Source organism: Sus scrofa, chromosome 5, assembly GCF_054392235.1.
Source record: "Sus scrofa isolate SSC_HxYL_T2T_F1_AM1 chromosome 5, Sscrofa_HxYL_maternal_Yorkshire_Landrace_v2.0, whole genome shotgun sequence".
NCBI classification, from domain to species: Eukaryota; Metazoa; Chordata; class Mammalia; order Artiodactyla; family Suidae; genus Sus; species Sus scrofa.
Genome location: NC_139387.1, coordinates 15375371 through 15401329, shown reverse-complemented (window position 1 = coordinate 15401329; position 25959 = coordinate 15375371). Strand labels below are relative to the sequence as shown.

Sequence of the window (25959 nt, the reverse complement as noted above, 5' to 3'; positions counted from 1 at the left end):
TTTAAATTTGGTGAAATAAATTCAAGTTTATATACAAGAGGCACCTTGAAAAATCTAGAACATTTTCTACTGGGAAAAAAAAAGATATAACATCCTATTTAATCACTCTGAGCAAGCGAATAGTTTAAAAGTTGAGCACTTAGGGGATGTTATAATCATCTAAGAGAGAAAACGCATACTGTCCATTTTCAAATTTCTAATATAACTAAAGAAAAAGAAATTGATAATAAATAGATGTCAAAAGAGTTCCCACTATGGCACGTAGGTAAAGAATCCAAATGCATCAGCTCAGGTTACTGCGGAGGCACGGGTTCAATCCTTGGCTGGTTGCAGTGGGTTAAAGGATTGGGTAGCTGTAGCTGCAGTGTAGGTTGCAGCTGTAGCTGATTCAATCCCTGGCCCAGGACTTTCCATATGCCATGGGTGTGGCCAAAAAACAAACAAAAAAAAAGATATTCAATTACATGGCATTAACTGAGTGTAAAGAATGCCAGATTGATTATTTTCAAAAAAGGATCTCATGAGGCAGGTGGGGCTATTGACTTTTTTTTTTTTTAATGAAATAATTATCAACAGGTCTTACACACAAAAAATCTCTAGGAAATTCTAGGACAATACCAGAAGGCTGCTTAGTGTGCATCCTCTATTGAGAAAAAAAAGGAGCAATCCTCAAGACCAAATCTAAAACAGATATCACCCCTGGAAAGTTCAACCTCATTGTTTGCCTCATGTTAATTTTCTCTAACATTTCATCTAGGTTCTGTTCCTCTCAGCTGGACATATCTTATTTCTTCTCTACTCTTCATTTATGTCTTTGATCTTACAGTTAAATATCTGCCTTTTCTACGCTTTCAGAATAATGATCACGTCTTACCTGTGAAGAGGAGTGGTTAAGATGAATGGAAAGGATTTCAGAATTGCACTGTCCAATATGGTGGCCACTAAGCAATATAGCCACTTATATTTAACTTTAAAATTCAGTTCCTCAGTCACACTTGCCACATTCCACGGCCTCTCAACGGCCACATGTGTGGCCAGTAGCTATCACACCGGACTGCACAGGTGAAGAACATTTCCGTCACTGCAGAAACTTCTATTCGGCAGCACTGTTCTAGAAGGTTGTTCAGCCTGGATCATTTTGTTCTCTTTGCCCATTCTGATCCCATCATTTCACCAAGAAAGTGTTGCTAATTTTCTACAACTGCAGTTATTAGTGATATCAGTATACCTAGTTATTAAGTTTGATATTCTTTCCCCTTTAGGATTCATCACCACTATGTGCTTGGGGAGCACAGTGGTATATTTACAAGGATGTTAAAAATATCCCATCATTTCACCTCAGCAAGTCTCACAGTTGTCCTTAAATAGGAAATAAGCCTTTATATCCTCATATTTATATTTCACACATCCCCTTTCTGTCTTGGTTTGGAGTCACCGCCCTAAAACCCCATCACTACTGCAACCCATCACTACCAATGTGCAAATACTTTGGGGAGAAGACTGTTGTTGATTGTTGCTGTTGTTACAGCAATATAAAGGCATCTGAGTTTTGTAAAATTATCTGTAACTATGAATAACTTATCATGTTTGGTGATAAATGCTTATTGGGAAGCAGCCAGTCTTCTGTATTTGCTTTATGTAAGAGTTTTTTCGACACTGCAGTACTCAAGTTGAAAATTAAGAAGCTGAACGAACCAGAAATTTTAAAACTTTTTTTTTTTTCTTTTTAGGGCGTCACCCATGGCATATGGAAGTTCCCAGGCCAGGGGTTCAATTGGAGCTGTAGCCATCTGCCCATACCACAGCCACAGCAACGTGGGATCTGAGCTGTGTCAGTGACTTACACCACAGCTCACAGCAACACCAGATCCTTAACCCACTGAGAGAGGCCAGGGATCAAACCTGAGTCCTCATAGATACTAGTCAGATTCATTTCTGCTGAGCCATGACGGGAACTCCCAAAAGTTTTTTTTTTTTTTTTTTAATTTATATGGAAGGATAATCCAAGGCAGAGTTAATTCTCAAATCTCTTCTGTACTATTTGTTTCATTATCTTCTCCACCAGAGCTGGTAATAAGTAGCAACAGTTCTCCATATTCTACTTTCTTGGTAGAAAAGTTTTGATGTAGTACAAGCAGGTCAATGATAGACAATAAGATGGGAAAAAATTTTTAAAGGACCTGATTAATTTATAAAATGAACAAGTAAGCCTGGATTAGTTAATGATTAGCCCTTTATTTTTCCCTGTCTTGTTCACAAGCTGAGTAAGTTTTTTTTTTTTTGGCTGTGTCCACAGCATGTAAAAAATTCCCAAGCCAGGGATCAAACCAGCAGCATAGTAGTGACCCATGCCACTGCAGTGACAATGCCAGATCCTTAACCCACTGTGCCACAAGAGAGCTCCTGAATAAGCATACTTAATGCTTTTTAATAAACACTCTGTGAACCAAACACTATACAGAAGGATACAGAATGATGCAATAGAAAAAGTTTTGCAACCAAAAAATTAATTTTGACACTATAAAACAAAGGACTATAAATTGTATTTCAGTATGGTGTTCTTCTCCCATAGATATTATTGATGGTGTTTTTCTTCCCTAGCATATTTTTCTTTCATGGATGTCATCATTTATATCACCATAATTTCATATAAAAATTACAGAGGCACAATGGACTCAAATATGTATTTTAGAAAAGATTTGTGAAATAAAGAAAAAGAGCATGATGGAGGAGAACACACGGTGATGCTAGCCTTTGTTTTAAGGCTTTTTGTACTATGACTTCTACAATTATTGCATATATTATTTTGATAAAATGAAATTTACTTTGCATCTATCAGTTATATGTGCATTAGAAAATAACTGAAAGGCTATTCACCAAGCTATTAATAATAGCTACCCTTGGGGAAAGGGAGTTTGAGGTGGGGGTAAAGAAGAAAGAAACATATACTTTTTAAAAGTTCATAAAAGGTATAAAATTAAAAATAAAATAAAGTTTTAAAAAGTTCCTAAAAGGTATAAAATTAAAAATAAAGTTTTTAAAAACTTCATAAAAGGTATAAAATTGTTAATTCCTTTAAAGTAGAATGAAACTGAGAAATACTGTATCTATTGTAAACATGGTTTAAAACACAGTGAACATCTTTTCAAAGTACTAGATGTTGTTCTACAGCATCAATTTTCATGGTTCCATAGTATTCTATTGCAGAGATGTCCCATAATTCAACAATTAATAGCAAAAAATTACTATCCCTCAATCCTGATAAGCTCTAACTTCCTTATCTGTTAAAAATGAGACAGTAACAGGATCTATATCACAGTATTGTGAGAATTAAACTAATATATGTGAAGCTCTTAGAACAGTGCCTAACCCATAGTAAGCACGATTATGTGTTATCTATTATTTTTCAGTCCCCTCCTTACCACTTCTATTCTTGCTACAATAATTATACTGCTTGTTATCTTTTATTAGTATTATTTACCACAATCCCTAAAATAGATCTGCCTACCAACAATCTCTCTCCACTCTAATCTATTTTATACATAATACCAAACCTTCCTGAGGCACCTTCCCTGTACAAAGGTCTTCAAATATACATTCCCCATAAAATAAGGAACAAGTTATTTTGTTGACTAACTTAGGGTTCCAGGTTTATTTCCTACCACTCCTCTTTCCTTCCTGCTAAATCAAACTACTTCTCTTTTCCCCACACATTCAATCTCCTGGAATTTGCTCCATGCTCTTCTCTCAGCCAGGAGTACCTTTCCCCAGTTCCTATTTCTTCAAGTGCATATTCTACTAATCTCCAGTCTTCCACATGAAAATAATTTCTCCATCCCCTAAATTGTCAAAGGACATAATATATCTCATCCTAGAGCAACTTTCAGACTTGCCTTATATAACAGCTATCAACTACACACACACCAATCATATATACCTGTATATGTATATATGTATACATCACTTTTTCCTCCTGACAGTTTTTAAATTAAGTATATGTATCTCATTCCTAACTACGGTTCTCTTTACTTGTGTTTTGGTTTCCACATTTGGCAAACAAATCTGATCATGTGCCCTATGCAATTGTTGAAAAAATCCGATATAGGAGAAAATGACCAACAGAGCTATCCTAAACATTTGCTAAAAGGCTTAGAAACAGCATAAAATCACCAGTAATTCGTAGATATTCATTAAGCAAAAGTTATAATTATTCTCCCTTGGGAAAAATTTTTAGTTTTGAAAAAGGTAACATGTATTTCTATATGTAAATACCTGGACATGACAACAGAAGACCATGAATTAGCTGGATGCCTACACCTTTATACAGAATCATCTCCAACTCTTAACTTCTACTGAATGTGACTTTGAAAAAAAGTCTGATGAAAATTTTTCCCACTGATAAGGCAAATGTGAAAATGGATGGATAAGTAGATTAGATAGATAGACAGATACAGTATAATTAAGACCTTGAATCAACTAATCTCTAAGCATATTAATTCCTTGATAATACCATAAGATAAAATATCCAATATCCCAAGTTTCAAGTATGAACTCACTGAAAGTTTAAGATTTCTTTTTAGTGCTGAAGGAATTAATTATTACAAAAGATACTATAGAAAACCTAGCATTTCATCCTTTACCCTCAACTGGGAAGAGAGTGAGTTCCGTCAGAGTTTAGATTCAATGTGTTCCAGAGAACACACCAATTTCAACTTTTATATATTTCTAATGCATGTTCCAAAGAACAGGAATCCAATAATGAATGGAATAATTAATATAATACATTTAAATTACATAAGGTACAATTTTAATTGGAACGTATTTTCAAGCCTTACCCAATTTGGTAGGTTTACTGTTTTTTTGAAACCATAACCCTTTGAAGGCTCAGTTAATAATGCTATTATTAACTACATGTAACAGGTTGATTTTTAAATAGAACAAATGGTAGTAAAACCCCTTTGCATAATTCTATTGACTACAGTACAATTCTGGTGCTATTTAATTACAATACTAATTGTAGCACTTCAAAATAAACTGAAGCAGTATTAGGTGAAAAAATATATTTCTTCACATTAAACATTTTAAGGATTTTTTTTTAACCTCCAAAGATCACTACCTTACTGCTGTTAGAAAAAATTACATGCAGTGAATTTCCTTATACCAGTTCCAAAAGATGATTTCAACATGAATCAACAGAAATAGTTTCTTAAAGTAGGTCATTGCTATAGCAACCAGTGGGCGGTTTGGTATACTCCCCATAACAATGACCTACTTTCCAGCCTGTGCTAGAACAGCTTTATATAACTAGAATTTCTAGTTCTGTCTATAAAATAGTCTAAAAAAGGGAATGGTAAGATACAACCTAATCCCATTCCTGCTAAAAACAAGACATTATGAATTACCATGTATCATACTAGAATAAAGCAATCTGGTTCTTCATTTAGTTTATAAAATTTATGTATTACATGCTCAACAGTGAAAACTACACTTAGAATATCTAAACCAAAAACAACTCATTGCTGACCCTAGAGAACTGATTTAAAGAATATAAATTAAGGTCTATTAAAACCACATGCAAAGCATTTCTCATGAAACAAATGAGTTAAATTTTTAAAAAGTAAAGTTGTGGATATATTAACTATAATAAAGTAAAAAATGAAGAGTCTCAGTGTTTAAGCAGTCTACATTAGTGTTTCACTAGAGATTCAAAAATTATAAATAGCAACTAGTCTCTATAAATTGAATAAAGTTTATATATATTTTTTTCTGGTTTGTACAAAATTTTAGTGCTTTTACCTAACATTATTCTAATTATCAGAGTATGTGTGACACACACTTTCTCTGAATAGTTCAATGTTGAATAAGGATTAAATATGTATTTTAAAAGCAAATTTTGTATTTTGCCAGGCTCTAATGGTTCATACATCAGTGGGCCTATACCATGACACAATGTCACGTCCCCCACCGCCCTGCAGGGCTGCATCACATGTGAGTTCCCAGGCTAGGGTTCAAATCGGAGCTGCACCTACTGGCTCACACCACAGCCATAGCAACGCAGGATCTGAGCTGCATCTGAGACCTACACCACAGCTCATGGCAACGCTGGATCCTTAACCTACTGAGGCCAAGGATCGATCCCGCATCCTTGTGGATACTAGTCAGGTTCGTTTCCACTGAGCCACAATGGGAACTCCACAATGTCACTTTTCATAGCAAATAGTTTTCACTGCCTTCTTTTAAATTCTGAAATAAAATTCACGGATAATATAACATTCATACACACAGTTTTAAAGTAATATAATGCTCTAATGTAATATATGGGAGAAGTTAAGGGAAAGTCATTTATACTTTAAAAAGTAATATTTTTGTCCCATAAGTAAGTATCTGTATATACATAAGAAGACAATGAATTAGTTGGATGCCTATACCTACATATAGAATTATTTAAAATTCAACAGCAACAAAAACAGAATGGTACAGTTGTATTATAGGTGACTCAAATACCATGAGTGATATTGCCTTTGGTAATGTGATTTTCTGTAATGTTGATCAAGACTTATTAGTAAAGTTCTGGAAAAATTTCAATCTTCTCTTGATTTACATGAGTAACAAATATATTTCAGGAATACTCAATGTATACCAAAACTGTGTGAAAAATACTAGTATTTACATATAAAAATCGATTTAGGCTCTAGATTTTCAAAATTATGAGTAAGTTTTGCACTTACATGAAATATCTGGTAAAATATTTGAAAGTTATGTGGGGAGTTCCCATTGTGGCTCAGCAGAAATAAACTCAACTAGTTATCCATGAGGATGTGGGTTCGATCCCTGGCCCCACTCAGTGACTTAAGGATCCAGCACTGCCTGGAGCTGCTGCAGTGTAGGTTACAGACCTGGCTCAGATCTTGTGTTGCTGTGGTTGTAGTGGTGTGTGTTTTTTTTCTGAGATACCAACATCAAATGCCATAATTTACATATGGCATCTATGTCTACAAAAGGACACAACAAACTTTTTTGCACAACAGATACTGACTACAGACTTTTAAAAACTTATGGTTTCCAAATGAGACAGATTGGACCTGGGGGGATGCGCTGGGGGTTTGGGCTGGAAATGCTATACAATTTGGTTGTGATGATCACTGTACAACTACAAATGTAACTGAGCAATAAAAAATGCTATATGTAAAATAAATAAATAAACAAACAACAAAAGGAAACTTTTAAACATAATTTATTGGACTACCCCAGAAATAAGGAGTCATAAGAGGCTAAGCAGAGTACTAAAGTCAGCTTCAGCCTTGACGTTTTCTGCAGAGCCCTGGAAACCTTGAACACAGTGCAGGTTGAGGTCAGGAGATAAAGCTCAAGGCCCACCCAAGAGAGGAAACTAATAATAGACCCTCAAGATAAAGCCTGGGATTCAAAGAGCTCCATCCACAGTTCAAATGTAAAGAAGACATAAATCCTAATAGGACAGAATAGCACAGGAAGGAAACTTGTCTGTCTCTACTCAGCCTGGACTGAAAGAAAACAAAATCTCCCACTGCTGAATGGAAAGGGAAAACATAGCAGTTTTACAGTGGATAAACCTGGCAAACATCGCTTTAACCACATGATCAGAGTAAACATCACCATTGATAAATCAATCATGCTGATACCATGTACATCCTGATATGATAAGAACATCTCACCTTTATGAAAATTTCCACCAGACCATATCCCCACTCTAACGATTACAAAAAAATCAGACAAACCTAAATTGAGGGCCATTCCACAAGATAAATGACCAGTACTCTGAATCGAAAAGGTCATAAGAAATAAGGAAAGCTTGAAGAACTTCACAGGACAAAAGAAACAAAGGGGAAATATGACTAAACCCAATGTGGTATTCTGGATGGAACCCTGGAATAGAAAAAGAACACTAGTGGAAATCTGAATAGTGTGGAATTTAGCTAGTGCTACATTGCTTAGTTTTGACAAAAGTGGTAGTAATATAAGATGTTAATATTTGGGGAAACTGAGAACAGACTACATAGAAACTTTTATCTTAGTAAAAAATTCTTGGGAGTTCCCACTGGCTCAGTGGAAATGAATTTGACTAGTATCCATGAGGACTCAGGTTCTATCCTTGGCTTGCTCAGTAGGTTAAGAATCCGCTGTTGCTGTAAGCTGTGCTGTAGGTTGCAGACATGGCTGGGATCTGGCATTGCTGTGGTTGTGGTGTAAGCTGTCAGCTACAACTCCTATTCGATCCCTAGCCTGGGAACTTCTAGATACCTTGGGTGCGGCCCTAAAAAGACAGGAAAAAAAAAAAAATTCTTGTGCACCCCCCACGTAAAATTTCAATGCAAATTCATGGAATTTAAATGGTACCAAACACTTCAAGCATATCATTGTAAAGTCATCCTGTCGTAGTGCAGAGGAAACTAACATGACTAGGAACCATAAGGTTCGGGTTTGATCCCTGGCCTTGCTCAGTGGGTTAAGAATCCGGTGTTTCTGCGAGCTGTGGTGTAGGTCGCAGATGCAGCTTGGATCTGGCATTGCTATGGCTCTGGCGTAGGCTGGCGGCAACAGCTACAATTAGACCTCTAGCCTGGGAACCTCCATATGCCACGGGTGCAGCCCTAAAAAGACAAAAAGACAAAAAAATAAAATAAAGTCATCCCAGGTTGGTTGTGGTCTGAGATAACTGTTAAAAGAAGTTATAATTCCTCTCTGGATTCTCAACTTCAATCTATGTTTCAATTTTTACAGAAAAAAGTTGTACCAAAAATCAATCGATCATAAAATACACAAGAAGACAATTTAATCTGAGAGGGCTGAAAATGACTGAGAATTTTCCAGAACTACTGAAATACACCAATTTAAGGAGCTCATGAATCTCAAGCAAAATAAAAAAGATAGGGACATAGGGCTAGAGATGGAAGGTGGGATGGAAAGGAGGGGAAATAAAAAAAGGAATGAAGAACAGATTAAAACAGGCAGAGATACAGAGAGGGAGAAATGAGAAAGAGAGAAAGGATTCACATCAAACACATCATACTGAAACTACACAAAACCAAAGACAAAGACATAAGACACAAAGCAGTCAGAGAACATTATACCCAGTAAGCAGAGAATATTTATTTATTCAAGTAAACATGTAATACTCATGAAAACTGACCCTGTATTAGGTAATAATACTATTCAACAAATTTAAAGGAATTGGTATCAATCACACATTTTGAAATTTAAAAAAAAACTCTTCTCTAAACAATTTATGGGACAAAGAACATCAAAATGGATTTTAGAAAATACCTAGAACTGAAAGATAATGAAGAAAACATATTTAAAATGTGCGGAATGCAAAACAACAAAAAAAGTGGTATTAGAAGAAAAAACACAGGCTTAAATGCTTACAAGAGAAAAAAAAAAAAAGACTTGAAATTGAGTTAGGGAAATGGCAAAATAAATCCTAAAAAAATATGAAGAAGGAAATGATCTCTTGCCAGCCAACACTGAGCAATGGGCATATCTCAGGAGAGTGGGCATATCTTGGGAAAATGGGCACAAGTATTGCAAGACCAGGAGCAAGATAAAGCCCTACCACAAGAAGCAGTATGAGCTGGGATGAGCTGGGAATCCCTGCTGCCTACATTAAGATTGACACCCTGCCCCCTCCCAACCCCATACATACAGTCCATATGCAGAGAGCAAACAAGAAGTACTGAGGCTGGACATAGGGAAGGTCTTCTGGGCCTCAGGGTGTTGTACATGTAAAACAGGGATTACTGATGTTGTCTACAATGCATCCAACAGTGAACTGGTCAGTATCAAGACCCCGGTGAGGATCTGCATCATGTTCATTGACAGCACACCATTCTGACAATAGCAGGAGTCTCCACTGTGCACTGTTCCTGGGCTGCAATAAGTGAGCCAAGCTGACTCCTGAGGAGGAAGAAATTTTAAACAAAAAATGATCACAGAAAATTCAGAAGAAATAGGATAAAAGGAAAAAGAATGCCAAAATCAGCAATTTTCTGGAAAAGCAGTTCCATGCTTGCATCCTCACTTCAAGACCAGGGCACTGTGGCTGAGGCATGTGCTAGCTATGTGCTAAAAGGCAAGAAGTTGGAGTTCTGAGGAAAAACAAGGTCTGAAAAGCAAATAAATCCTCCTTCTTTCTATCTTAGCTCAAATAATAAAGGTGCTTATTGTTCTAAAAAAGGAAAGAAGGAATGAAGGAAGGAAGGAGGGAGGGAAAAAGGGAAGGAAAGAAAGAAGGATGAAGGGCAAGAATTAGTGAAAATAGAACATAAATACATAATAGAAACAACAAAGTCAAAATTTATCACTAGAAGAAACACTATTATAAACCTGTGACAAGGTAAAATAAGGGGAAAACTGAGAGGAGGCAAAATAAGCAATATTAAGAATAAAAAAGGAGATATAATATCAGCTATTATAGGGATTAAATAAAAATAAGATAGGATGAAAGTTTTTATGTAAATACATTTGAAAACTGATGAAATGAATAAATTCCTTAAAAAAACTGACTCAAGAAAAAATTTAGGAGTTCCCGTCGTGGCGCAGCGGTTAACGAATCCGACTAGGAACCATGAGGTTGCGGGTTCGATCCCTGCCCTTGCTCAGTGGGTTAACGATCCAGCGTTGCCATGAGCTGTGGTGTAGGTTGCAGACGTGGCTCGGATCCCGCGTTGCTGTGGCTCTGGCGTAGGCCAGTGGCTACAGCTCTGATTGGACCCCTAGCCTGGGAACCTCCATATGCCGCGGGAGCGGTCCAAGAAATAGCAAAAAAAAAGAAAAAAGAAAAAATTTAAAACTTACCAAAACCAACTCAAGAGCAAAAAAAGAACATGAATGGTCCCAAAGCCATTAAAGAAATTGAATTGGTGGTTAAAAATCTTACATGGAAAACACAACAGCTAGTCAACTTTATATATATAGATGAAATTTACCAAGCATTCATGGAATAGACAGTTTTAATTTTAAAGAGGATTCTAACCTCATATAGAAGACAGGCAAAAAAGGGAACAGTTTTCAACTCACTTTATGAGGTTAGATTTACCATAACACCCAAAGCAGACAAAGACAGTACAAAAAGAAAATTACAAAGCAATCTCATTCACAAGCATACTGGCAAACCAAATACAGTAATATATTAAAAATATACATCATGAGCAAGTTAGCAAACCAAATACAGAAATACTTAAAAAAATATACATCATGATCACCTTGGGTTTATCCACAGAAAGTTGATTCGTTTATTTATTTATTGATTGATTGATTGATTGATTTATTGTCTTTTTGCCATTTCTTGGGCCGCTCCCGCGGCATATGGAGGTTCCCAGGCTAGGGGTCGACTCGGAGCTGCAGCTGCCAGCCTACACCAGAGCCACAGCAACTCGGGATCCGAGCCACATCTGCAACCTACACCACAGCTCACGGCAACGCCAGATCCTTAACCCACTGAGCAAGGGCAGGGATCAAACCCACAACCTCATGGTTCCTAGTCGGATGCGCTAACCACTGCGCCACGACAGGAACTCCCGGATTAGTTTAATGTTTAAAAATTGGTTAATGTATTCACCTCATTCATAGAATAAAGGAAATTTCATATGACCAACTGAACAGATGTAGAAAGGGTAGTTACTAAAATTCAACATCCATTTTACCTCAACGAACTAGGACTAGAAGGTAACTTCCTTAATGTTAAGAAGGTCATCCACAAAAGTATAGAAAACATCATATTTAATGGTTAAATGTTGAAAGCACTTTCTTCACTATTTGGAAGAAGACAAGGATGCCAGTTACTGCTTCTATTCAACCTGGTACTAGTGTGCCTAACAAGTGTAGTAAAAAAAGACCAAGAGATAAAAGGTATAAGGGTGGGAAATGAAGAAATAAAAGCATGATTATTTATAGATGAGTATTAATATTATCAACATATAAGAAAGGAAATACACAGAGAAATTATTAGAATTAACAATAGAGTTTTAAAGGGTTAATCACTTAATTTCTGGAATCAATTTACACTAATACATATGTAACTTAAGCCTCTCTGATCTCAAAAATCACACAAAGCTATTTATAATGTAGAACTCTTACTCCTTGTTTAATTTTAGAAACCACTGCATTGTGACTCTACCAGGTTAGGCCAAAATCAAGTATAAATATGTACTTCTAGGCTTTAAAGGATTTACATGTAACTAAACAAAATCTGTCCAACATGTGTTCAAAAGCGTGCTCTCCCAGATCTATGTGTAATGCTTTTCAGAAGTCTATGAGTCCTATTTGAAATTTCTCTCCTTCAGAAAAGGACTAGTTACAAGTCAATTATATCTCAATAAAGCTTGCGAAAAAATATTTAATAAGTCTCTATTTTCATCTGTGAAAAATAAAAGTAATAATGTTGAAAAATCCATTCCTGCCTCCATCCCAGTCCCATTCTCCTCCTCATTTTCATCCTCGTCAAATCTACAACCTAGCACATGTCACACAGGTCTGTCTGAGGTTTGCCAATGGTCGAGATCTTTCCCATACTGATATTACCACAAAAAGTGATAGTCAGATAATGCAATCTATCCATCAGATTATGAATCATAAATTTACTGAGATCCTACTGACGTTATTGTGGGCCCTGGGGTAAAGGAGAAAAAATTAAAGTGCCTGGATAAACAACAAGGTTCTACTGTACAGCACAGGGAACTATATATTAAATATCTTATAATAACCTATAATAGAAAAGAATCTTTAAAAGTATATATGTATATACATACATATATAACATATCTGAATAACTGTGCTGTACATCAGAAACTAATACAACATTGTAAATCAAATATACTTCAATTAAAAAAATTAAGTGCCTAGTGTCATGAAGTTTGCATGTTAGATGATGATGACAATGAAGACAATTTAGAAAGTGTGTTATCAGATACTGGACTAAGAACTTTACAGGTGTACATGGAACAACCCTTTCATATAGGTACTTCCTTCATATACAAATGAGGAAACTGAGACATAAAGAGGATAAGTCATTTTCTCAAGGACATATGAATAGAAAACTCTGAAGACCTCACAAAAAAAACTATAATAAATAAAAAAAGTTGCCAGGTCTAAAATCAATATACTAAAATCTGTTGCATTTCTACACACTGACAAAAAACTAGCAGAAAGAGAAATTAAGAAAACAAGGAATTTTCTAGTGGCACAGCGGGTTAAGGATCTGGTAGTGTCACTGTAGCAGCTTGGAGTGCTACTGTGGCAGTAGGTGCGATCCCTGGCCCAGGAACTTCCACATTCTGTGGGTGAGGCCAAAAGGAAAAGAAAAGAAAACAATCTCATTTAAAATTTCAAATAAAGAATAAAATCTCCAGGAATAAATTAACCAAGAAAGTGAAAGACCTGTACACCTGTAACTTATATAATATTGTATATCAACTAACATGTTGATTAAAAAATATACTATACATAGATTGCCAGTTATCAAAAAAAATTAAAACCCAAATCAACGCAGAGAAGAAAACTAACTTAAGCAAAGGCAGGAACAAATAGTAAAGAAAAAAACCAATAACAACATCAATTAAAGAATTGGTTGGTTGTGAAAAGTAATGAATTAGATAAATCATTGGTTAACCAACCAAAGAAAAAAAGAAGAGAGAAAAACAACACAAATACATCACAATTGAAATGATGATGGGTAAACATCCACAAATACAGAGAAAAATAAAAGAATAGAAAAAATTTTTTAAAAGAACGTTAAACACTCATACACTGAAAACTATAGACATTATTGAAAGCAAGTAAAGAAGACACAAAGAAGTGGAAAGATATACAATACTCACAGACTGGAAGAATAACATTATTAAAAACATCTATATTACCTAAAGCAATCTACAGATTCAAGGCAATGCTTATGAAAATCCTAATGACATTTTTCACAGAAATAGAATAAAAAATACCAATTTGCATGGAAACACCAAAGCTCCAAAACAGCCAAACAATCCTGAAGGGAAAAAAAAGAACAGAACTACAAAGCTCAAACTACCAAGCTATAGTAATTAAAATGGCAGGCTATGGGCAGAAAAACTGACACACAAATAAATGGAAAGAATTGAGAGTCCAGAAAGAAACCCTGAATATATGGACAACTAATTTATAACAAAGGAGCCAAGAACACACAATGGAGAAAGGAAAGTCTCTTCAATAAATGGTGCTGGGAAAACCAGACAGATGCATGCAAAAGAATGAAATTAGACCACTATCTTATACCATACACAAAAATGAATGCAAAATGGATTAAAGACTTAAATGTAAGACTTGAAACCATAAAACTCCTAGAAGAAAACATAGACAGTAAGCTCCTAGACATTGGTATTAGAGATGATTTTTTGAACCTGACACCAAAAGCAAAGACAACAAAAGCAAAAACAAACAAAAGAAACAACATCAAACTAAAAAGCTTCTGCACAAAAAAGCTTCTGCAAAAACAAACAAAAGGAACAACATCAAACTAAAAAGCTTCTGCACGAAAAGATATTTGCAAATCATACATCTTAAAGGGGTTAATATTCAAAATATGTAAAGAACCCATAACAACAACAAAAATCCAATTAAAAATGGCAGAGGTTATGAACATTTTTCCAAAGAAGACATACAGATGGCCAACAGCACATGAAAAGGTGTTCATCATCATTAGTTGTTAGGGAAATTCAAATCAAAACCACCATGAAATATTACATCACACCTGTCAGAATGGTTATTATCAAAAGGACAAGAAATAGAAAAGTGCTAAAGAGCATGTGGAGAAAAGATAACCTTGTAGTGGTTATCATTCACTTTTGTACATGGGCTGAATAGATTTTATTTAGTGCTCACAAGAAGGTAAATTGGTATGGGTAGAAATTCAAGAGGTAATATAGCAGAAGACGTGGGATTGTAAGATGTGTTTCAAGGTAAAAGTATGGGTGGAAAACATAAAACTGGAATTCAACAGTACATATATGACAGTCATACAACTACATAAAGGAAAAGAAGAACTGATGGGAGAAAGGAACTTCACTTTGAATGAACAAAGAAGGACATGAAGGACATGATCACAGAAGGACAGAAAAAAGGCTGGAGAGAGAAAAGGAAAAAGAAAAAGGATGGAATGAGGTCCGAATACATAAAAGCAAAGAAGAGATGTGTGTATTTCTAGAAGGAAATATGGAAAGAATGATGGAAGGAAGGGAAGGAAGGAGGACAGATAAACAGGATAAAGATGCAATGACACATAAGAGAAGTAAGGGCACATAATAGAAAGAAGGAAGAATGTATGGGACAAAGAAGCAAAAACTTGGTGGGACAGAAAATCAAGAATAAACAAAGAAGGATAGAGTAGGGAGTGAGATGGTAAAAGGGTCAAAAATGGAAAGAAGGTAACAGAACAATCAAACTTAAATTTGAGAATCTTAAGTCTGATGCAATCCTCACTAACAAAAGGGGCCAATTTTATTCAACTACTACTAAGTGAGTTATGAACCAGTCATGGACCTCAAACATATCCCATTAATTTCACAGTTGAACATAGAAATGTCTTTTCTTGGAGTTCTCATTGTGGCATGGCGGAAACGAATCCGACAAGGAACCATGAGGTTGCGGGTTTGATCCCTGGCCTTGCTCAGTGGATTAAGGATCCGGCATTGCTGTGAGCTGCGCCGGTGTGGGTCGCAGACATGGCTCGGATCAAGCGTTGCTATGGCTCTGGCGTAGGCCAGCGGCTACAGCTCCAATTGGACCCCTAGCCTGGGAACCTCCATATGCCGCAGGAGCAGCCCAAGAAAACGGCAAAAAGACAAAAAAAAAAAAAAAGAAATGTCTTTTCTTTAACAGATGCTATAAAACTACACACAGAACTTGTTCTATGTTTAGAGAGAGAAATATAAGTGAAACTAAATGAACCCAAAGTATTATCCTACCATTTCTTATTTGGTAGACTCATTTAGATTCATATTAATGTTTACTCTCTTTAGAGATATTTGAGAGTTAATTATTTGTAGTCTAATAAAATGTAGAATCATATATTATGTGGTAAATTCCTTCATTCACACATTCTACCACTATCTGGGCATCTATGTAGAACAGCAACAACAAAATAAAACCAGAATTCTAGTCCTTGGAGCCTCTAAGTTCAATGAGAATAAAACACACAAATTTATTATTATAGTAATTATTACACTGTATTACTGAAGTCTCTATTATTAAATGACATACAAAACGACGGAAATTACACTAAGGAGGATCTCTGAAGTTTTACAAAGATATGACTGACCTGGATCTTTTAGTATCTATCACAGCACTTTGTGACAAAAGTTTTAAGTCAGTGTTCACTTGAAGTATATTTTAACTTCTGAGGTTAGCTTACACTAGTATAAGGCTATGTAATTTATGGGTCCCTAATCCTCAAATCACAAAGGTACTTGAAATCTAAGACTTTTACTATTCCATGTGTATTTTTAGAAACCACTGTATTGTAACACTATGAGGATAGGCAACTATCACATTTAAAAATCTACTTTTAGGCTTTCGAGGATTAAAATGGAACTAAATAAAATCTGTTCAGTCCATGTACAAAAGCAAATGATAAAGTTACATGCACTGGTTTTCTGATATTCCTATCAGAAAATTCTCTTCTAATAATGCTAATTTTCCTCTAATTCAAGCTTTTTGGAGGCTTTCATGGTGGTAGGACTACGAAAAAGAAGAAAAAAAGAGTGCCAGGGAAGAAAAAAGAGTGCCATGAAAGAAAAAAGGCTATAGAAAATGAAACAGGTACCCAGGTCTTGGTTTCTAAATATCCTTCTCCAATAAGAAGAACCAGGGTTCCACAGAGCAACAGCTGATTTCAGGGCAGAGCAAGGAAAATATAAAAGGAACTAGAGCATCTCAAAGTGCCAGAAAGTAAGGAAGTACTCAAGAGAAATATGATGTGTGCATGTCTAAAAATAAAATGGGTGCCAAAGCTGGAACAATTTAAACAAAATAAACAGTAAGTGTAATAGATTATAACTCAGAGAATAAAACAAATACTCATAAATCCACACTATTATAAATAAATTATTGAATAATTAAATGGGGGATAAGGAACAAGCCTTCATTACATAAGAATTCCAACTAATTAATAGAGAAGGAGTTAAAAAATCATTATTGGACTAGTACATAATAATTGCTTCAGGCAAGAGCCTCTGATGAATACTAAAATTAACGTCTAAAGTATAAAGAGATAGAGAATATTTAGTCAAAATATCTCTTCCAAAATATTTATTAATGACAAAGGAAAAAATAGTAATTTTACAATGGAGAACTCCGGCATACACTATCTTAACCACATGACCAAAGGTAGTATTGCAGGAAGACACACATGATACCATATTTCCCCTGATATGAGAAGGCCACAACCCTTCTGCAGTATTTTCCAAAAACATAAAACCTCAATCTAATCATGAGAATACATCAGATTAGTCCAAATTAAAGGACAACCTACTAAATGCTGCTGACTAGGTCTTTCAAAGTCTCAAGATCTTGAAAGACAAGGAAAGACTGAGAAATGGTCACCACCCAGAAGAAATTAAGGAGAAATGACAACCAAATATAATAGAGAATTCTAGACCAGACTCTGGGGCAGAAAAAACAGTAGTGGAAAAAATGGTGAAATTCAAATAAAATTTGTAGTATCATTAACAGAATTGTAGCAATGCTAATTTCTTACTTTTGATAATTGTACTATGATTATACAAGGTATTAACATTGAGATACTGCCTGAAAGGTATATAATAACTCTCTGTATTATTTTTGAAACTCTCCTTTAAGCCAAAAATTATTCCAAAATAAAAACAAAGAGTTCCCTGGTGTCTCAGCAGATTAAGGATCTGGCACTGTCACTACTATGGCTGTTTACTGCTGTGGCACAGGTTCAACCCCTGGCCTGGGAACTTCTGCATGCTGTAGTTCAGTCAAAACCAAACCAAAACAAAAATAGATGAATCAGAGCACTGCATCCTGAAAGAAACAGGTTTGGAAAGTTCTTCTCCACATGAATATTATTTTCACATCTCTATTGGTAATAACCACTTGAATGGTTCCAACCATGAATTAACTTATTTACCTGGAGTTCCTGTCATGGCTCAGTGGAAATAAAATTGACTAGTATCCATGAGGATGCAGGTTCAATCCCTGGCCTCCCTCAGTTGGTTAAGGATCCAAATAAATAGAGAGTGCCAAACATGGGTAAGAAAGGGATCACTGTTTTATGGGCTGATTAAAGAAGATTTTGTGGAGTTTCCATTGTGGCTGTTGCCCTGAGCTGTGGTATAGGTCTCAGATGCAGCTTGTATCCCACGTTGCTGTGGCTGTGGTGTAGGCTGGCAGCTACAGCACCGATTCAATCCTTAGCTTGGGAACCTCCATATACCACTGGTGCAGCCCTAGAAAGACAAAAACAAACAAACACCTGAGTGTCTGCTATGTGCCAGCCACATACTATAGAGAAAAATAGAGAGTGCCAAACATGGGTAAGAAAGGGATCACTGTTTTATGGGCTGATTAAAGAAGATTTTGTGGAGTTTCCATTGTGGCTCAGTGGTTAACGAATCAGACTAGGAACTATGAGGTTGCGGGTTTGGTCCGTGGCCTTGCTCGGTGGGTTAAGGATCCGGCATTGCCGTGAGCTGTGGTGTAGGTTGCAGACGCGGCTCGAATCCCGCATTGCTGTGGCTCTGGTGTAAGCTGGTGGCTACAGCTCCGATTCGACCCCTAGCCTGGGAAACTTGCAGGAGCGGCCCAAGAAATGGCAAAAAAAAAAAAAGAAGATTTCGTGAATAAAGTGATACGTAATAAAGTTCTAAAGTGAGGCAGTAAGTCAAATGGATATTTGGGGAAAGGAAAAGCAAGTGCAATGACCTAGAAATTGAATAGCATGTGTGAGGAACAGCAAGATGGCCAGTATGACTGCAGCCCAGCGAGGGACAGGAAGAGGGCAAAAAATAAGACAAAGTGAGCAAATTATTTAGTTTCCTTGGCCATTGTAACAGCTTTCTTTGGCTTTTATGCCAAAAAAAAAAAGATGGAAAGTCAATGGAAGAATATGAGAACAAGAGTGACAAAGGTTTTACAGGGTAATCTGATTACCTTATGAAAAAGTGGACTAAGAGAGGGGATACAGAGATCAATTAAGAAATTACAGCACCTATATAGGTAATGACGGCTTAAGTCAGCCTGTAATCAAAAAAGGGAATAAAAAGTGATTGGATCCTGGACATACATTTAAGGTCTAAGCTATAACACTACCTGATAGATTTAAGTGTAAGGAATAAGAGAAAGAGAGCAGTCAAGGTTGATTCTAAATTCAGAGCATATGATACAATAAAATTTTTATTTATGGAGATAGGAAGAATACAGGATGAAGAGCTTTTGAGATTTTGTTTTATTCTGTTGGTTTAAAGAGGTGGAAACAGCATTTTCAGTTTTAATTTTTGTTCATATTCATTATTTCCTTCCTTTCACTTAATTTTTTTCTGATTTTTGTATTTCAATTTCTTAGAAAGGAAGACTTAGCTCTCAGATTTTTCAGTCTTCTTTTCAACTGTACGATTTAGGGTCATAAATGTCTTTAGCTAGATATTCCACAAATTTTGACATGTCATTATCATTTAGTTCAAAATATTTTAAAATTTCCACTGTAATTTCTTATTTATAAGAATATTGCTTAATTATCAGTAGTTAGGCATTTTCTGATTATCTTTTTCTTATTAATTTTGAACTTATTTCATTGTGGTTAGAGAACATAGTCTCTGTTATTTCAATATTGTGAAATACACGACTTGTTTTATGAGCCAGGATATAATCAATTTTGTTAATCTTTTGACATGCTTTTAAAAATATATGTATACTACAGGTGTTGGATTATATGTGAATTAAGTCAAGGATATTAACCGCATTGTTCCAACCTTTCATAACAATACTAATTTTTTTTTGTCTGCTTGTTCCATTAGTCACTAAAAGAAATCCATTAGTATTGTCCTCTGTGACTATGAACTTATCTACTTTATCTGATATTACTAAAGTAATACTAGCTTTCTATTAGTGTTTGCATGATATACCTTTTTCCATGCTTTTACTTCAAGCTGTCTTAGTCCCCATATTTAAGTTGTTTCAAAATTTTATTTAATAAAAAAAAAAATTTTTTTTGGCCCCTCCTGCAGCATGTGGAACTTCCCAGGCCAGGAATCGAACCTGTGCTACAGCAGTGACCCAAGCCACCACAGTGACAACACTGCATCCTTAACCTGCTGCACCACAGGAGAACTATATATTTAATGAAGTTTTAATGATCAGTGAAAAAAACATTAACAAAATGGAAAAGTGGACAAGAGACCGGAACAGGCACTTCCCCAAAGAGAGTATCCAATGACTACTAACCACATGAAAAAATGCTCAACTTCTTTAGTAATGATCAAAGTGAAAATTAAAGCTATAATGACAACATCTCACATCCATTAGAATGAGTGAAAATAGGAAGTTCCCATTGTGTCTCAGCGGTAACGAGCCTGACTAGTATCTATGAGGGTGTAGGTTCGATCCCTGGCCTCGCTCAGTGGGTTAAAGATCTGTCGTTGCTGTGAGCTGTTGTATAGATCAAAGACATGGCTCAGATCTCATGTTGCTAAGCAGCTGTAGCTCCAATTCCACCCCTAGCCAGGGAAATTCCATATGCTGCAGGTGAGGCCCTGAAAAGCAAAAAAAAAAAAAAAAAAAAAAAAAAAAAAGAATGACTAAAAATAAAAAGACTAATAATAACAAGTGCTGACGAGAACATAGGACAGCTCAGACTCCCACACACTGCTGGTAGGCTGGAGGGAATGCGAGTGATACAACCACTTTGGAAAACTGTCATTGTCTACTAAAAATGAAGAACTGCCCACCCCTATGACCCAGCAATACCACTCCTATGTACTTGTCCCCCAAAAATCGTTTGGATGTGTTTACTAGAAGACATATACAAAAACGTTCCCAGTAGCTTTATTCATCATGGTCCATTTGGAGAAGAATGGTTGAGTCATGATGTCTAAAAAAGGAACTTGACGGAATTCAATAACTAATCTACAAAAAAGTGATTAAAAAATAGTTGGATATTTAATATCTATCTTCCAGCATCAGATTTTTTTCTTTTTAATAGAGAGCAGACTTTATTTTTTGGTCTTTTTGCCTTTTCTAGGGCCACTCCCACGGCATATGGAGGTTCTCAGGCTTGGGGTCTAATCGGAGCTGTAGCCTCCAGCCTACACCACAGCCACAGCAATGCCAGATGGAGAGCAGACAGTTATTGAAAGTTTTAGGTAATGGTAGGAGATGCATTACAAGATAGGTGACAATTAAAAGTTGAATATTAGACATCTCTACCCTAAAGCACTAGGGCTAATTCATACCCCAACCTTCTCACTGGCCATGACCCTTTGCTGGCCCCCCAAATTTATTTTATTCATTGTACTCTTCATCTTCCTTAACTTCTCCCTATACACATGTCTTCCTGCCAGGTCTTAGGTCACTCAACCCTTTTCTCCAGAGTTGTCCAACATACATGGCAGAAAAACACTAGGGGAGTTTCCACTACAGTCAAGGGCAAAATAAGGATGCCGAGCATCACAGTCTGGCCTTTCCAAAATCAGACCCTGAGTCAAAGACTTGGAAATGGTAAATTTACTGGAACATCATCTCAGGGAGCAAAAGTGAAGGAACAAGGAAAAGTCAGGAAAGTGTGCTTTACTAAGTAGAAGAGACTTCAGTCCTTTGTTCTTCAGAGCTCTGTCCTTGAAGGGGTCTTTGCATTTCCATAAGAAATGGCCCTTGTTGGCAGCTGATTGGCTTTCTCTCACTCTGGTTCCTACTCAAAAAAATATTGGGTCCAGGAGCCTTTGTGCAACTTGAGCCATCTCAGTTTACACTGCTGTGCTTCTATCAGTACAACTCTCTTTAAAACAAAGACTTATGAATCTGACTTTAGTCCTCTCCATTCAAGAGAGCTCATACCCTCAGTTCTTCTCTAGACAGGCCTCTCTCCAGTTTGGGCAGGATATGAAAGTTCTACAAGACAATACCCTTAAGATTCCTGGGCTCTTTAGCTGGGAGATCTATTAGCGATTGCCTGGAATCCTTCTGAAGTCTCTCTTTTCTTAAACTGAAGTATAGTTGATTTACAATAGTGTGTTCATTTCAGGTATGCATCGAAATGATTCGGATTTTTTTTTCAAATTATTTTCCATGTAGGTTATTACAAGATATTGAACATAATTCCATGTGCTGTATAGTAAATCCCTGCTGCTTATCTATCTTATGTATTGTAGTCTGTATCTGTTAATCTCATACTCCTAATTTATCCCTCCTCACTTCCCTATTCTCTTTGGAAACCATATATATATTGTGTGTGTGTGTGTAAAATGTATATCACTACATCACATCTTCTTAGGCCAATCATTTGTTGATGAGCACTTGGGTTGTTTCCATGTCTTGGCTGTTGTAAACTGTGCTGCTATAAACACTGGGGTACATGTACCTTTTCAAATTAGTTTTCAGATTTTTTGGATATATACCCAGGAGTGGGATTACTCAATCATATAGTAGCTTGATTTTTAGTTTAAGTAACCTCCACACTGTTTTCCATAGTGGCTTCACCAATTCATATGCCCACCAACAATGTAGGAGGGTTCCCTTTTCTCCATGCCCTCTCCAGAATTTATTATTTGTAGATATTCTGTAGACTTTGTTCCCTGTCCTCAAGATTGCTTTGGCAATTCTAAGTCCTTTGCATTTCCATACAAATTTTAGGATTATTGGCGGTAGTCCTTTGAAAAATGTCATGGGTATTTCAATAGGGATTATGTCTGCAGATTGCTTTGGGCAGTATGGACATTTTAACAATATTAATTCTTCCAACCCAAGAGCATGAGGTAACTTTCCATTTCCTTGAATTATCTTCAGTGTCCTTTCTCAATGTTTTATAGTTTGCAGCATAGAGGTCTTTTACCTCCTTAGTTAAGTTTATTTCTAGGTATTTTATTTTGTTTCTTGATGTGATTTTAAACAGGAACTTTTTTTTTACATTTTCTTTCTGATATTTCTGTTAGTGTAAATAAATGCCATAGATTTCTACATATTAATCTTATATATTGTTGCCTTGCTGAATTCATTTATTAGTTCTAATAGTTTTTGTGTGGAGACTTTATGGTTCTCTATATAGAGTATTTTGTCATCTGCAAACAGTGACAGTTGTATCTCTTCCCTTCCAATTTAGATTTTTTTTTTTTTTTTTGTCTTTTTTAGGCCACAGCCATGGCATATGGAAGTTCCCAGTCTAGGGGTCGAATTGGAGCTGTAGCCACTGGCCTACACCACAGCCACAAGTAACCCCAGATCAGAGCCATGCCTGCAACCAACACCACAGCTCATGTCAACGCTGGATCCTTAACCCACTGAGCGAGGCCAGGGATCAAACCTGCATCCTCATGGATCCTAGTCAGATTCATTTCTGCTGAGCTACAATGGGAACTCCAATTTAGATATATTTTATTTCTTTTCTTTTTGTGATTGCAGTGGCTAGGGCTTCTAATACTTCCAATATCTTGAACAAAAGTGGAGAGTGGGTATCTTCTTCTTTTTCTGAATTTAGTGGAAAGGCGTTCCCCAACCTACTGTTGAGAATGACACTGGCTGTGGGTTTATCATAAATGGCTTTTACTATATTGAACTGTGCTCCCTTGATACACACTCTGATAAGAATTACCATAAATGGATGCTGAAATTGGCCAAGTGCTTTTTCTTCCTCTATTGAGATGATCATGCGGTTTTTCTTTCTTTTTGTTAATGTGGTGTATCCCTTTGATTGATTTGAGTATGCTAAACCATCCTTGTGACTTGGAATGATTTCAACTTGATTATAGCATATGATTCTTTTTTATATATTGTTGGATTTGGTTTGCTAACATTTTGTTGAGGATTTTTGCATCTATATTCATCAAAGACATTGGACTCTAATTTTCTTTTTTTTTTTTTTTGTAGTGTCTTTGTCTGATTTTGGTATCAGTGTGATGGTGGCTTCATAAAACAAATCTGGGAATGTTTCCTCCTCTTCAGTTTTTTGGAACAGTCTGAGTAGGATATGTATAGGCTCTTCTTTGTATGCTTGGTAAAATTTCCCAGTAAAGCTGTCTAGACCTGGACTTTTTTTTTTTTTCTTTTTTCTTTTTTCTTTCTAGGGCCACACCTATAGCATATGGAAGTTCCCAGGCTAGGAGTGGAATTGGAGCTATAGCTGCCAGCCTATAACACAGCAATGCCAGATCTAGCCACATCTGCAACCTATCCTATGCTGCAGCCTGTGGCAATGCCACAATGGGAACTCCCAAATTAGTACTTTTATTGCTTCTCTAATAATGCAAAGATCTTAGAATACAATGACTATTTAAACATAGTTATATACACATATAAAAGACATTATTATTACTTCAAATGGTTAGAATTCATTCAGATGCATCCAAATGTTATACTAAATGGTTCTACTGCTCTTCACATCTTTTTGTATCTCGGTATTTCTATGTAGAATCATTCTTCCTTTTCCTGAAAAACCCATTTTAGAGTATCTTTCATGTTTGATTTGCTACTCCTGGATTTTCTCTTTTCCTTCTGGAATTTCAATATAAATATGCTAGACTTCTTTGCTGTGTCCCATATGTCTCTCTCACTTTTTTTTTGTATTTTTCCATCCTAATGTTTCTCTGTGCCTCAGAGTCTGGTTATTTTCTTCTGAACTATCTTTCAGTTCACTAATTCTTTCTGCAAGTTTCATCTAATCTTCTGTTAAGTCTATTCAGTGACTTATAAATTCCAGTTTATTTATTTATTTATTTATTTATTTTGGAAGCAAAGAGTAGGGTTTATTTAAAGGGACCATTGGCTACACAAGAAAAAAAAAAACTTTCATGAGAAAAAAATCTCATTTTCCAGGGACACTGTCTCTTACAAATGAATCAAAATGAGGCTGGTCAAAGCCTACTTAATAAAATACAAAACCCAATCCATAATAAACCTTTTATCAAATTGAGATGGGAGTGACCTTACCTTGATCACACCTGTTTGAGAAAACTACAGGAAACATCCATTTAATGGTGAAATGAAATGTTTAAAATATTCCCATTGAAGCCAAGAGGTGAGGAGGCAGTTGCTCACTTATGACTCCTTAGTATTTTAAGTGTGTCCTGCCTTCTCCTTGTTCCTAGTACCCCTCTGACTTTTATCAAATTTCCTTTGATCCACTTGTTCCTCAATCAACTGATAAAGGAATTACTCATTCTACTTCAGCTGTTCAGAGGTCACCAGTGGGGACAGGACACATGCATAAAATGCCAGTGTACCTGTGCTCTCAGATTCATCATCTGTAGGACCCCCAGGACTAGACAGAGTCTCAGTGATTTTAGCTCCTTTGAACTTCCACCTTCCCCAAATTTCCATCAGTGCCTCCTGGAACTTCAATTTCAGCTTATTCATCTTCCTCTAAGGATCATATTGTTCACACTGTACACAGTTACTCATTTCTAGCTTTCCGGTCCTTCCTGCATCCCACTTCTTCCTCTTGCTTCCACTTCTTTCTTCTGGCTTAAAAATCCTTATCTGTGCTTTCACTGCATGGGGCACTCCAGTGGCTCTCAGGGAGGGGCCTGCCCCTCTGCTCAGCGCTCAGGTCTGTGATGAGCACTAACTAAATCTGACCCCATCCCATCCACTCTGTGGGAGGCAGACCTGGGTGGGATCCTGGCGGAGCTGGCAGGCTGGATCCGGGGGGTGGGGATTAGGAACGGGGCTTGAGTTTGGAGAGTCTCCGGAGTACAGGAGTATTTAGCAAATGCCCAGATCAGAGAGATG

General features: G+C 36.3%; 1 protein-coding gene and 1 pseudogene across 3 annotated transcripts in view; one reads left to right on the top strand and one right to left on the bottom strand.

Moving 5' to 3' along the window:
- CRY1 (cryptochrome circadian regulator 1) overlaps positions 1-25959 on the bottom strand; it is an 89098-nt gene that overhangs the window by 27649 nt on the left and 35490 nt on the right. The window lies entirely within an intron of this gene.
- LOC110260831 (small ribosomal subunit protein eS8 pseudogene) lies at positions 896-10082 on the top strand (annotated as a pseudogene).